Source organism: Alligator sinensis, unplaced genomic scaffold (assembly GCF_000455745.1).
Source record: "Alligator sinensis unplaced genomic scaffold, ASM45574v1 scaffold171_1, whole genome shotgun sequence".
Lineage (NCBI taxonomy): Eukaryota > Metazoa > Chordata > Crocodylia > Alligatoridae > Alligator > Alligator sinensis.
In genome coordinates, this window is record NW_005842552.1 from 610,814 (window position 1) to 626,472 (window position 15,659).

Consider the following 15,659-nt stretch of genomic DNA (forward strand, 5'->3'; position numbering starts at 1 on the left):
CCCTGGCTGAGGAGCCCCTGGCAGCAGGGGCGGGTGTCCCACAGCTCCCCACTTCGCAGGGATCTTCCTCCGTCCCCACCCTCCTCTCCCATACCTGCCCCGGCCCCACCCCTCGGGGAGGGCAGCTCCTCCTGCTGCTGCTGCTGCTGCCGTTGCAGGAGCCTGGACCTGATGCTTAGCGCTGCCTGGAGCCCGCCCGGAGTTTGGACGATTTGCCACTTGCAGCAGCTGGCAGAAACCGCCGGGCAGCGGCAGGGCTGGGATCGACTGCTCCGAGGAAGGAAAAGAAAAAAAAAGGCCTGGTTGAGGAGACTGGTCTCTGCATTTCTGACGGCCTAGGGTTTTGTGTGGCATCTGCCCACCTGGATGCTCTCCTGGCCCCGAAAGGTAGAGGGGAAGCTGCCCTTCTCGCCCTTGGGGAGTGGCAGTGTGGGTTTCCCCAGGCCTAGGGAGAGGCGCAGTCAGTCAGTCGTGGGTGGGGATACACATGAGCGCTTGCAGTGTGGCGGGAGTCACAGGGCACATGGCTCAGTGGGGTGATCATGTCCTGCAGGGACTGGTTGAAACTGTAGAAGTGGTGCAGAAGAGGATTTCTCCGCCAGCCCGCAAAGCGGAGGTCTGTGGTTTTGATCTCTATTGGCAACCACGAAGGGGCCTAGCTGTATAGAGCTGCAATGCCATGGATACATTATCAGAGGCTAAATCAGCATTTCTACCCTAACATTTTCTGCAGCCTCCCCTCCTCATTAACCCTGTAGTACTGGTGAGCCACTAAGGGGGCACAATGGGAACAAACAGGTCAGAAATCAAAGGGCTGTAGCATTCCCCCTGTGCTGCAACCCTTTCACGGAGCCCACCCTCCTTCTTTCTTTTCAGATCCCAGCCTGACTCTCCGACAGCCAGCCGGCACACCACTCCTCCTGCTATTCATGGCCAGCATGCAGCTGCAACTACTTCCCTAGGCTGACACAGCAGCAGCTGCTAAATGTGTGTCAGCTGGCCAGCCACTCGCCAAAGTCCTCCTGCCTGCTTTGCTTCCCTTGTTGCTGTCACTTTCCTGCTTGCCCATCTCCAGACCTGCTTCCCCCGTTCCATCTTTCCCACTCCCATAATCTGCCCCAGTGCCCCCAGTTCTCCTGCTGTCCTGCACCCACCCCTACAGCTGTCCCTATTCACCTGACTCTCACTTCAGGAAACCTTTTCCCCTCCTTCCCCACAAAGAGTTACCATTGATTGCCTGGTTTCCCCTCTACACATCAAACAAACAAACAAAAAACTCAGAAATGAAGAAAATAGTCATTTTCATTTTTATGCTGCTTTTTCCAAAAAAGGTGCCCTCCACCATGGCAGCACTTATACATCTAATGGTTAAGACAGCCTTGGCTTTATCTCCTTCCTCTAAACATATGGCTGCTTGTAAAAATGTCTTAGGGTTATTTCTCAGCAGAAGGGAAAGGAAGTGGAAGAGAAACAGAAGTGGAGCTAGTCTGGTGTTTTAAGGTTGCTATGCCTTGCTAGGCAAAATCTCCACTAAATCCCAGCCCATGCCATTTTCCCATCCATCTAAATCCCATCCCCAGTCCTACATGGAAGGGGAAACTGCATTTCAGCATGTAGAGATTTCTGACAGCCAGTGGGGAGGTTTCTTAAGACAGATCTGTGCCTCCTGATGTGAGAACGGTAGGTGGGAGCCAGCTATATTTGAAGCAAAGGCCATTCTGGTTCTGCAGCTCATCATGAATAAGCATTAAAAGCAACTTTCTGCTTCTTTCCAGGAGAAGCAGCAAGATGAGCCTGGGGTTCCCACCATATACATATGTTGGGACTTTGATGTGTGTGTCTAATTACCTGTTCTACCACAGGGCCCCTTTATTGCCCGAGTCTCTCTGCCTCAGCTTCCCCTCTGTGAATGCTGAGGTATTCAGGCCCTCTAGGAGTACAGGACACAGCGTCAGCACTGTACCTAGACTGCCGGCGGCCCCGGGGAAGCTTTTAGTACCGGCGCCCCCTTCGCCAGAAATAATGATAATAATAATTTTTAAATTACCATTTTGGGGCCCCCTTTCTGCCCGGGCCCCAGGCAGCCACCCAGTTCGTCCATGCCTGTGTCTGGCCCTGCACAGTGTAGTTGTGATGATGGACCACCAAAGTATCATCTATGCCTATGACCACTTTTTAAAAAAAGCTTCCCCTCATCCATTTTCCAGTCTTTCTCCTTGGTTCAGATTGTGCCTTTCCCACCAGTTTAGCTATTTCTCACTGTGCCACAACAGTGGTTTCCTAATGCTTCATTTTGTTCTCCTATTCTGCGTTTCACCATAGCTGTTATGTCTCAGCTGCTGCAGGATATCACCCTTTTCTTCTACCTGTAGGCAAAGCTGTTTGGTTACACCTGGGTCTGGAGCAGTTACTGACAACACGTAGCTGCTTTAAAAACAAAAAAAAAGCTTTCCAGTGCTTTAGGGATATGTCATGTTACTAGCTGCAGAGAAGGAAGCTCACTAGTCATAGGACAAGCAAAGAATAAGCAGGGGAAGCTTCCTTCACTGCTCAAACCATCTGCATCAGGTCTGTGTGTCCCAGTGGGGCCATGTCTAAGGATGGAGGCCAAACTGCCTCCCTTATTTATTCTTTGTCTCTTCTATAGAGACTACCAATTGTGCTGATTTTGGAGGTGCGGACTGTCCCAGGGGGGCTGTTTTGAAATCACCAAGTTCTTTAACAGGAGTACCACCCAGCCCCCAGCAGGCCTATACTTAAACTTGTGAGGCCAGCAGGTGATTGGGTGAGCAGCACCAACTGCAGAATCTACCCCAGAAAAAGAATAATTTTCTATTGCTCTTGGCGAGGGCCCTGATCAGGCACCCAATTGTGGTGTAGGCACATGAAGCAGCATGTAGGATCAAGGTCTTGGGACTAGATTTAAACAAGCAACTTAAAGGTGAAAGGTTTATAACTCACTCCCAATCAGCTGTGCTATCCAGTGCCCCCACAAGGTCCAAGGCTGCCAAGTGTGACACATCCCATGTTACTTCCATGCCTGCAGCCCAGCCAGAATGTCACCCAAACTCATAGCCTAGCCTGACTCTCATGCATCTGGCTGGGTTGCACAGAAGATGCAGGCACTTTACTGGCACTTATTGCCCCAGGAAACAAGGGATTGCTTCGGTGTAGGAAGCCCCCTGCCAGCGTGCTATCCCTCACCTGCTGGATCCTAGGGGGAGGGTACTGCAGCTGCCCTGTCGCTAAATGCTGCTGCCCCAACTACTTACTTCAGCTTAAGTGGTATCCCCACAGCAGTTACCATTACACCCCAACACCTGTACAGTGACTTTATACATCACTCTCACCATCTCAGAAGACAGAGCCCCAAAGTGATCTTGGGCTCATGCAAGCTTGTGCTATACCTCTGTGATTTAAATAGTCTAAAAGATGCAAATCTACCTTGCTTTAAGTAGGACAGCCATTTCACCTGCTTCTGGGCTAGCAGCATACAATACCTCCTTCATGGGAGGACAACTGGCCTCTGCCTGAGGAGGGGTTCAGAGTTCCTCCCCACCCTCCTGAGGTCTCCGATGTTCCTCACCTTTGCTCTTGGGGTATTCATTTATACACAGTTAACCACTATTGAGATGAAGTTTAAAGCCTGGAAGCTGAGAGTTATTACCACCTCTTTCTGTTCTTCTTCATGCATCCAGGTCTAGGACACCAAGTGTGGAGGCCAGTAGAAAGGGGCCTGAGAGAGGCTGTGCTGGACTCGGAGTCATTTCCATCTTGAACTCAGCAGAACTTCATTCAGCAGCAAATGAAGAACCTTGGCGTGAGGGGCTCAGCACCACCTTTTGCAGGAACCGGGGTGGGGTTTGTTTGCAGTCCCACTCCTCCCTGCACCCAGCTCTCTGGAGCAGGATTTGTGCTTTTCATCACTACCCCCTCACATGCTGTTTTTTAATGTATATGGGTATATGCAAAACTCAAAGCTCATCAGATCATTTGCATGAAGTATTTCATGCAGGGATCTGCACAAAACTTGCACCTTAAAGGAGGGAACCAGTTGATGACTGGCCAGTTAACCACTTGACAGTCAGCTCAATTTCCCCCCGGTGGGTTATGAAGACACAAGGGATACTTCACTTATTTGCCTTAGACAACCTAACTGATTGATTCTATAGGAGTAAGCCACACCAGACAGTAACCTTTAACCCCGGGAAATGGGTGGAGGGCAGAAGGATCACTTTGGAAGGTGTGCTGGGATGGACATTTTTTCATTCGAAGCTTGAGAGATCGGAGGTTAACCTTGCCTTTCTGGACAGAAGGACTGTGGCTGCCTGCCGTGCATGATGGAACTACAGGACAGACCCAGCAGTGATGAATTATTTCCCCCTCATTCTTCACAAGGACAGTACTGTGAGCTGAGTCTAATAATCAGAGCAAGGAAAATTCCTCAGGAACAGAGGAGAGGGTTTTCCCCCTGGAAAACTCTGAAGTGAAATACTTCTGAATTTGTCTGAATCAAGATATGCTTCTTCCCTTGAGACTGAGAGAAACATTGTTTTTGTCTTTTTTTTTTTCCTTTTCTTCCTATTCAGCCCATGATTTGTCTCATGCTTGTGGTTCATTTTCAATGAGCATGCTTTCTTCCTGAAAGCAAAGCAGCATCAGCTTATGAGGATGCTTTTTTATAGCAGTTGGTAACCCAAGACAAGGGGCTGGATTCATTCTGGTTGGACTAGAGGTAAGTTGCTGATCTCCTGGATGGAGCTTATCTTCATAGATTTCATAGACATTTGGGCTGGAAGGGACCCCAGAAGATCATCGAGTCCAGCCCCCTGCCCCATGGGCAGGAAGTCAGCAGGGATTATAGGATCCCAGCAAGATAAGCATCCAAATGTGTCGTGAAGGCGTTCAAAGTGGGTGCTTGAACCACCTCTGGCAGCAGTCTATTCCAAACCTTGGGGGCTCAGACAGTAAAGAAGTTCTTCCTTATGTCCAGCCTGAAACGGTCACGGAGGAGTTTGTGACCATTCGATCTTGTCATCCCTTGGGGTGCTCTGGTGAACAGACGTTCCCCCAGATCCTGATGAGCACCCCTGATAAACTTATAGGTGGCCACCAGATCACCCCTGAGCCTGCACTTTTCTAGGCTGAAGAGTCCCATAGCCCTCAGCCTCTCATCATAAGGTCTGTTTTCCTGACCTCTGATCATGCACGTAGCTCTCCTCTGCGCTCTCTCAAGCTTCTCCACATGCTTTTTGAATTGTGGAGCCCAAAACTGGACGCAGTACTCCAGCTGCGGCCTCACCAAGGCCAAGTACAACGGGAGAATGACGACCTGGGATTTGCTTGTGAAGTATCTATGGATGCAAGCCAGGGTTTTGCTCGCTTTACTAGCTGCAGCATTGCATTGAAGGCTCATGTTTATCTTGTGGTTGATCATGACCCCCAAGTCCCTTTCTTCCGTAGTGCTAGCCAGCGTAGGACTGCTGAGCCTATAAGGATGCTGCAGGTTTTTCCTCCCAAAGTGGAGAACCTTGCATTTTTCGGTGTTGAACACCATCAGGTTCTCATCTGCCCATTTCATGAGCCTGTCAAGATCTGCCTGGATCACCCCTCCTGTCTTCGGGTGTGGATGCTTTACCCCAGAGTTTGGTGTCATCAGCAAACTTGGCCAGTCCACTTCTGACACCAATGTCCACATCATTGGTGAAGATGTTAAACAGTATAGGCCCTAGGACAGAGCCTTGAGGCTGGACACAGCGCACCAAGATGATTGGCTTCCATCAACCACTACCCTCTGGGTCCTACCGTGGAGCCAATTCCCCAGCCAGCGGATCGTGGTGAGGTCAAGGCCGCAGTTAGCCAGTTTTGCCAAGAGGTGATCATGGGATACCAAATTGAAGGCAGTGCACTGCCTCCCTGCCCGTTCCGCCAATACCTCCTGTCTCTTTACAAAACCCCAACGAGGTATCCTGGAACCGCAGGGTACCCTGGAACAAGGTTTGCAAACCACTGCCCTACAGCAAGCAACTCAGCTGCCCTGCTCTCTGTGGGGATCCACTTGACAGCTGCGCTCCCCTCCTTATGCTTCCTGTTGCATCTCCTTCCATTCAGATGCAATCAAAAAAGGCAACCAGTGCTGCTCATGGACAAAACAGCCAGTGCTTCATTCCTGGAAGAAATCCTTCCTTCTTCCCTCAAGCATGTAGTTGTCTGACCAAAAGTGAAAAAAACCCACTCAGGGTAGGTTGGTTCTGCCTGATTACTATCTTGTATGAGTCCATGCCCAACCATCGCTGGCCAAGCTCATAAAAAAACTAGGCAAAGGGCAACTGCCAGCTTTTCTAACTGAAACAAGCACAAACTGGGTTCAGACCAGGACATGGGATAGATGGTGCTCTAGGGGTACTGATGACCTGCTCACACTTTAACATCAGGCAATCCACAGGGGAGAAAGACCCTCCAGTGGGGTCACTCTGGGGAAAAACTCAAGCCTAATCATCTGCTAGAGAATCTGTCTGACCAAGAAGCCCAACAAGCATGGGGACCGGTAAGAAAAGCTTCTGTGTCACCAGTGCATGATTTAGGCTTAAGATATTTAAACTACAGCTTAGGGAATCACAATATGAGGGGCCTCTAAATAAGAAAAAAAACAACTGGGTATTTTCATTCTAATATGACAAAAATAGATATATATGGTTCCAGAATTATTATTCATATTGAATTCATAAATTTGTGCAGAAATAGCAATCATTCATCTTAAAATTTTATGAAAATCCATTTTCATGGATTTCATGGATTATTTTTTATCATATGGGACCTCTTAAAATGGACATAGCTTAGGGCCGCAACATGTCATAATTCAGCACTGCGTGTCCCCCTTTTCACTCATCACCAGGGAACCCACCTGGGATGTTGGTGGGTCCAGGAAAGAGGTCACTCAGAGTGCTGGTCTTGCTGATAACAGCACATGCATATGAAAGACAGAGAGAAAGAGTGCTTTCCAGGATAGGCGGGAGATGAGACGCATCATGAACTGAGACAGCTTCTTACCCACCTCTACCTGCACTTTTCTTTCCAAGTAGCTGATCTCATGGCCTAACCTCTCCTGTCCCATGGCTCATTCTGCTGGTGGATTATACCCCATCCCCCAGCCTCTCTTTCTCTTGGCTGTTTAGATTGGAAGCACCGAGAGGGGGTGGGGGTCGCAGTGTCTGCACAGTGCTTGACACGATACAGCTCCAGTCTGGGCTGGTCCTTACGCACTACTGTAACAGATCTGTTTAAAAGCAGCAATAACATCACGGTTTTAGGTGTTTCCCACTGAACCTGTTACAAACATATTTGAAGCTGATGTTTGGCACATAATTTAATTTAATGTGCACCTTGTTCCTTTGGCAGACCTGTCCCTCCTCTTTTATTTTGATTATAAATTGGCACTTTAATGGTCCAAGTTTGCTGGGCCTCAGTAATAATGATATCAAAACGTTCAGTTTACAAGCAAAGAAGCTGTTCAGGCTGCCAGCCCTGCAAATTCATCATGGGATCTAAAAATCATTCTGACTTCTTTGGTTCTTACACATCATTAGCAAGAAAGGCTCTGTGGGCCAAATTAGGAGAAGTCAGACTGTCCCCTCAGCTAAACTCTTCTAAGCCTATTGCTATCCAAGGGGCTGAAGGTTATGAGAACTGCACCAATCCTGCTGCTGCTGCTCAAGAAAGAATAGGAGTTAGTTGCTTTGCACGTATAGGGCTAATGGCAGTAAAAATGTATTTCTAGCACTAGAGTCAGTAGATTTGACTGAGTGAGTACATGCAAGATCAGATCTGATCCCTGATCCTGCAGTTAGCTCTTCAGTGGCACGTGGGCTGCCTATGTGGCATCAATCTGCAGAATAGAGAAGAAGGACTATTTCTACATCATCGTTTTGCAAAGTTGACCACACAGCAACACTATCACATACAGTAGCGGCCACAAATGGATTAAGATTCCTCTGGGTTCATTTATTTGGACAACTGCATAACTACGTTTTTGTAGGATGTCAGAAAAATGGCTATTATTGCCTCAGCGATCTTGAATTCAAACACTTGCCTCCCACCCTTTGCCTCTGTTAGCTCTTGTTTCATCAAGGATTAGAGGCAGCCTTTGGCCTTTCTTTTGGCCAGTGCCTGCCATCCTCTCCTTAAGAAGTGTTGCATTGTGGATAGGGAAATACAAAAGACACTTCTACAATGTGGACCACGTAACACAATTCATTGGAAAGGAAAGACTCTGTGCCAGGCTTATGCAGTTTTATGCCTTATCTTACCAGTCAAATAAAATGTTCATTATTCTCTGTTAAGAGCAAATGGAAATGAGGGCTTCCTCTTTCCAAAAAAAACTCCAACAAAAAACCTCTCTCTTCCTGGAGCCCGGTGAGGAAAACTCCAGGGGAGACAGCTGAAGTAGTTATCAGTGCCCTCCCGTCACAAACCATAACTAAAACAAGATTACCCAGCAGAAGAGTGCTATTAAAGGAGGAAACTGTGCCTGTAATTTCGTTAAGGGGAAGGATATTATTTAAAAGCCTTTTAGAAGCAGAGTTTCTGAATTGGAATTACTACTTACTCTCTGTTCTATAAGGCTTGATGCTGCTTGGACTTCAATATCAAGACATCACAGTCTTATTACAGTGGTCTTTGCAAATATTTGCCACCTTGGCTTTGCAGAAGGCACTTATATACAAGGAAAATCAGCAGTTCCCTGGTATATTAAATATACAATATCACACGTGGTTGTAGGCTGGGATTCTCTCCTTTGCTGTTTTTTTTTCTGACAATAACAACCCCTAGCCTTTATATAATACAGAAACCTAACTTTGTTCAAATTGCTGGATAGGCAGTAAATCCTTGGACTTGTATACACTGAAACATAAGCACAACCTGACTCACGTGAACATCAAGATGAGGACCTAACTCATACCTCCTGGGAGCAGGTAGGTAGGAATTATTAGCAGTGGTTCTACATAGAGTCCCGCAAAGGCTCCTTCGATCACTCGTGGTCATCAACGCTACTCCGAGGAGTCCTGAGAAAACTATATCAGTGACATGGCAAATATTTCCTTAGTTAATGCTGTGGCTGGGTAGGTTTGTGAAAAGCCAGTGTGTATGAAATATTGTAGAGATCTGTGGGTGCAGAATCACAGATGGTTACATGTTGGCACATCCACAGGAGTACAGAAAATTTTGGTAAAATCTGTCACAAAATTATCTTGCACTTGCTGCAGAAATTAGCCCTGGAATGCTGTAGAATTCCATCGGCCCCAAGTATAACAGAGTCCCCGCTGAGCTCAGCTAGCACAGCTGCTCCTTTAGATCAATGGCAGATCATTCACTTGGAAAGTTAGAGATCCTATTCTGCTTCTGAAAGTGACTTCTTCACATACCATCTGTATATATTATATGTATATTGCAAGAGACAAAGATGATTTGCGGTGGCCTCCACACACTGATTACTGGCTTATACTGCCACAAAGCTTTTGGTGAAAACATGAAAATAGGATAATAACAGCCCAGCTAAAGGCCTGAAATAATTCATTAAAGAAGATGCTTTGATCACAAGACAAAACATTTCTGTACAGGGTCAACTTGCAATTCACAGCTATACATTTTTATCAGATGTATAGATTTGTAAAGCCAGAATGAACCATAATGACAATGTGGTCGAACCTCACTCTTTTTTTGCAGGTTTTTACTTAATTTGAGATTTAGAAAAAGCTTAGTATCACATATAGCAAGATTTCTAGATTTCTCTGTGACAGAATAGGAATTCACTGACAATATATTTGCTCGTGTGACATGAGAGTTGCATTGCATTTTTCATAAATTATCTGGTTTTAAATGAACACCCTGCTCCAATTTAGTTGGTGTCCCCATAACACTATAAACAAGGGCATTCCAGTGTGATCAAATGTAGGACCCTTGCATTTTTGGCCTTCATATATTAATGGTAAAACTTTCACATGAGAATCCTGAACTCCTTACTCAGTAAAGACACCCAAGAAAGTAAAACTATGGAATAAAAAAAGTCCAAAAGAATTTAGAAAGAAGTTCAGTATTTTGCTTATCCTTTCCATTTAATTCCCTTTTGTACATTTAAGAAAAAAAAGAAAGGCACCTGGTTTGATAACAAGATTGCATATTCTGCTGGATTCAGAAAAAACCCTATTATTTTTGGGCAATAATTTTCCATGGCTTCCCTTCAAGTTTCCCATTAGTCCCACCCTGATTGCTCCTGGGATAGGCAAGAAGGAGTTAATATTTAAAAAATTAAAGTCTAGCATTTAGCATCTTCCCCCTGTCCTTATGGAGCAAAAATACAAAGTAAAGCAGAATGGGTGTGCCTCACACCCGTGTGCGCATTCAAATAAGGAGGTAGAGCACTATGCATATGTCTGGCTGGCTGCCCAAATGTAGGATTTTGGGGTGCCTGCGCAGCTTCCAGGCCAAACATGCAACACCTTGTGATAAAAGGCAAACCTTTGCTATTTCAAAAGAATAGTAATTCACAAAGGAGGAGCAGTTTCTTCAGTTTCCTTTGTTTGGAAACGATGCTGAGAATCTGTTCTGAATGGAGTCTGAATGCTAAATGTTAATGCGAGTTCTGGGTTAGCTGTCTTTGTCAAATCAGAATGAATGTTGCTCATTTCCCATCTGGTCCTCTTTGACATTACTTCCAGAATACATTCACAGCTCTTATTTGTACAGTACAAATGGCTGGCTATAGTACTGACTTTACCTTTTATAGGCTGCTAAAATATTGGTGCCAAATCACAAAATAATACTCAGTTTCTACTGGTGAAAACTAAGCATCTGTAGCCATCACTGTCTCCAGCAGCTATCACTTATTAATCTTTTCTTTAAATGTAACCATACCCGTAAAATTAATTTCCTGAATGTTGATGTCTTGACAGCCTTGGAGCCTGGAATCTTCCTTCCATAGAAAAGATAGAGCATAGACGGAGGCACATCAAGCAACACTTTATCCTCCACTCTTCACAACACACCGGTAGGGCCAAAAGAGCTGTTAATTTTCCAATTATATTTGGTCCTTGGCATCTCTTCTGGCAGCTGTGCTGGTGAATTATGTGCAATGGACCTCTACTCACTCAAGACTATGCTAGAGAGGTCAATTAGTTTCACAAGGTTCACCAGTGATCATCAGCTGATAATTTTATTGCTGTCCTAACCTGAGCTGGATTTGAACGGCTGATCTCTTGGCTTCACATCTCTTCTTTTTCCAGCTACTCTCCTAATGCCACTTCCTGGATATGACTGATTCATTAGTAGACCCTTAAAGCAGATGCTACATTTTAGTGCTCTTAGATTCATAGATTCATAGATATAGGGTCGGAAGGGACCTTGCAGATCTAGTCCGACCCCCTGCCCTGGGCAGGAGAGAAAACGGTTCAAATGACCCCAGCCAGGTAAACGTCGAGCCTCCTCTTAAAGACCTTCAAGGTAGGAGCCAGCACTACTTCCCTTGGAAGTTGGTTACAGATCCTAGCTGCCCTAACTGTGAAGTAGCGCCTTCTACTGTCTAGTCTAAACCTACTCTCTAGCAACTTATGGCTGTTATTCCTTGTTACTCAGGGAAGCGCTTGGGGCAACAAGGTCTCTGCCATTCCCCGCTGGTCCCCCCTAGTAAGTTTATAGATGGCCACCAGGTCCCCCCTCAGCCTTCTCTTGTGAAGGCTGAACAGGTTAAGGTCCCATAGCCTCTCCTCACAGGGTCTGCCTGGCTGTCCTCGGATCATGCAAGTGGCCCTCCTTTGGACCCTCTTGATGCTGTCCACGTCCCTCCTGAAGTGCGGTGCCAGAACTGGACACAGTACTCCAACTGTGGCCTGACCAGTGTCACATAGAGGGGGAGGATCACCTCCTTGGCCCTGCTTGTGATGCATCTGTGGATGCAGGACAAGGTACGGTTAGCCCTACTGACCATGTTCTCACATTGGTGGCCCATGTTCATCTTGGAGTCAATAATGACTCCAAGATCTCTTTCTGCCTCTGTGCTTATGAGAAGGGAGTTCCCCAGCCTATAGGTATGCTGCTGGTTCTTACTGCCCAAGTCCAGCACCCTGCACTTGTCAGGATTGAATCCCATCCTATTCTCATTTGCCCACCCCTGTAACCTGTCCAGGTCCAACTGTATCCTGTCCCTCCCTTCTAGCGTGCCCACTTCACCCCAAATCTTGGTGTTGTCTGCAAATTTAAACAGGGTGCTTTTCACCCCTCGTCCAAGTCGCTAATAAAGAAATTGAACAGTGTGGGCCCAAGGACCGAGCCCTGGGGGACTCCACTGCTCACATCCATCCAGGTCGAATATGACCCGTCTGCCACCACTCTCTGAGTGCGGTCCCTTAGCCAATTTGCTATCCATCTGACTGTGTAGGCATCAATGCCACAGTTGCCTAGCTTTTTAATGAGAATGGCATGAAAGACAGTGTCAAAGGCCTTCCTGAAGTCCAGAAAGACTACATCCACCGTGACACCTGAGTCCAGTGATTTTGTGACCTGATTGTAGAAGGCAATCAGGTTGGTCTGACAGGACCTGCCCCTAATGAAACCATGGTGGTTGCCCCTGAGCATCATCCCCGCTGCTGGCCCTTCACAGATGTGCTCCTTGATAATCTTCTCAAAGAGCTTCCCCAGGATTGAAGTAAGACTAACGGGCCTATAGTTGCCTGGGTCCTCCCTCCTCCCTTTTTTGAAGATGGGGACCACACTGGCCCTCTTCCAGTCGTCCAGCACCTGGCCAGAGCACCATGAGCACTCATAAAGCTGTGCCAGGGACCCCGCGATAACCCCTGCCAATTCCCTCAAAACCCTGGGGTGGAGAGCATCTGGACCTGCTGATTTGAACAAGTCCAGCCCCTCCAGAAGTTCTCTAACTTGGTCCTCCCTGACCCAAAGCCTGGCAGAGTCTCTCCTGAGTCCGTCCCGAATCTCGGTGAGGGAGTCCCGGTCCCTGCACAAAAAAATGAAGGCAAAGACATTGTTAAAAAGATCTGCTTTTTCCTCTGGTGCAACCACCAGCTTGCCTAGCATATCCTGCAGGGGCCCCACATTACCCGGGGCCTTCTTCATACTCCCTGTGCATTTAAAAAAGGACTTTTTGTTGTCCTTGATCCTTGATGCTAGCTCTAGTATCTGCCTTAGTTTTCCTAACAGCCCCCCTACAGACCCGATCTCCTCAACTCATTGAAGTTGGCCCTTTTGAAGTCTAAGGCTACTGCCTTGCTGAAGGCCCTTGACACCCTGCGCCGGATGGTGAATTCCAGCAGGCGGTGATCACTGTTGCCCAGGTGGTCAAGAACCTGGAGTCCCCTCACCAGGTTGTTGTCTGTGGCCAGGACCAGGTCCAGCAGGGCATTCCCCCTGGTGGGACTGTGCACCTCCTGGGTTAGATGGAGGTCCTGTATCTCAGCAAGGAACCTTCATGAGCTGTCCAACATGGCTGACTGCTCCTCCCAGCAGATGTCCGGGTAATTTAGATCACCCATGACAACTACATCCCTTGCCTTAAGTGCCGCAAGCTGACCCGAGAATTTGCGGTCCAGCTCTTCCCCTTGGTTGGGAGGTCTGTAGTAGACCCCCACCATTAAGTCCCTTTCCCCATGACCCCCCTGTATTCTGACCCAGAGCACTTCAGCCTGCTCCTCCTCTGACCCCATCCTGCTAATTGAGGATGTGTATTGCTCTTTGATGTAGAGCACCACACCCCTGCCTTTCCTCCCCGCCCTATCTTAGATGTTCTGTCCTTTTTTACACCGCATGTGGTTAACTTGTGGAACTCATTGCCGCAGGAAGTTGTAGAAGCAGGTTCAAAAAGTGACTAGACAATACATTTATGGACAATAGATTTATTAATAGCTATTAAACAGAATAGTCAAGGATGTATACTCCAGCATCTTTAAACTAATGAAGGTGGATGCCAGGGCAAATAATGAACAGGGGACAGATCACTCCTGATATACCCGGGCTCAATGCTTTCCCACTAAAGCATCTACTCCTGCCACTGTCAGACAGGACTATTTGTCATGCAGGGAGTGGTGGGGTAGGCCCACCCAGAAAACTAGGGGTGCCTGTACACTTGCAGGGAGGCTGCTCCAATGCGCTGTAGGTACTGTGCATCTGAACAGAATCGATTAATCGAGTCTGCTGGAGCATAGTAATTACCACGCTCCAGAAGACTCCAGTGTCATGTGTATCAGTGTCCCCCTTGCTGAAAAATGGTGGCAGGGGTGCTTTAACTAAAACCTGTTAGATGAGCTTTAGTTAAAGAACCCCGGCCACCATTTTTCAGCGCAGGGATGCTGATACACATGATGCTCTGGGTGCACGCGTGTGGCGCTTCTTTTGTTCTTATGTGCTATCTTATTGCCTGCCCTATGATGCATTTCAAACACAGGGTTGTAAATATTGCTTTATCATCTAAACAGACAAATGTAGGCATTTCATAGTGGCCAAGTAGTACACTGCTGCAGAGAGAATTCTCACCATAGCAACTACCCACATTGACAGAATTTTGCTGCTTATTAAATAGGCTGTTTGTTTACACCTTGGGCATGAAAGAGTCGATTGAAACTGCAGTGATGTGCTGCAAACTGAACAATGCCCTCCTGCCTCTAATATCTCCAGATAGACTTTCTAACTCTATTTCATTTACAACATTTGATAATTGCACGTTTACTATGTGGCATGCAAATGTAGATGACTTATTGTGACACACTCTCATTACAGTAAGACCAACCAGAGTGTTTTTTAGAAGCAGAGGGTATAATCAATGTTCTTGACATGGATCCAGCAGAGTAAGATGAGTTACTCTGGTCACATCTCCTGGAAGAAGAGTAACAGCGTTTAAGTGAAGGTGCTTACACATGCCAGTGAGCAAGGGACATGCCACCAAGGCCAGGTACAGAAATTATACTTTTCCTGATATAAGTCACTGGATACCAGTTTATACCCATAACAGAACAGAAGTTTGGCACACAAAACTGGTCTGTACCCATAACTGAACAGAAGTGTGGCACGCACAGACTGGTTTAAAAATGGAGGAATCCGGTTTAAGATTTGCTCCCCCAAACCAAAGGGTGAATGTGTGCTCTGTTCAATACCAATCTAGACTACGCCGCTTATAAAAAAACATGTAACTTGGATTGGTTCCACCTCAGGCTTTGAATGTCTGTACCTAGCCCAAGTAGTTAGAAAAAAAGAATAATGGTACAGCTCCTCTGAGTAAAGATGTGGGCAGTCACTTAGAAACATTATTCTGAGCCTGCCAAGAACCAAATCCAGAAGTGGCTTTTAAACTCTTTGTCAAAGACCCAACACAAGGAACAAGCAGGAGGAGCAGCCGGGGAAATAGATTCATTTCTAGGACACACATGAGGCTTTCTAAAATGTGCAGTTCTCAGGCTGCCGTCCATAAAGCACCTCTAGCCAGTGGAAAAACTGCTCCCATATGAATGAGGCACCTATCAGTAGTGTTTATTTCTATTAGAGTGCAGTTTAGGACTCTTTCGGCATTCACACATGCAGACAAATAGCAGTGACATAAATTTGTGCTGGACATTTGTGCCTCAGCACATGTGCCTGAACATGCACTTTGCTGTAGGGAA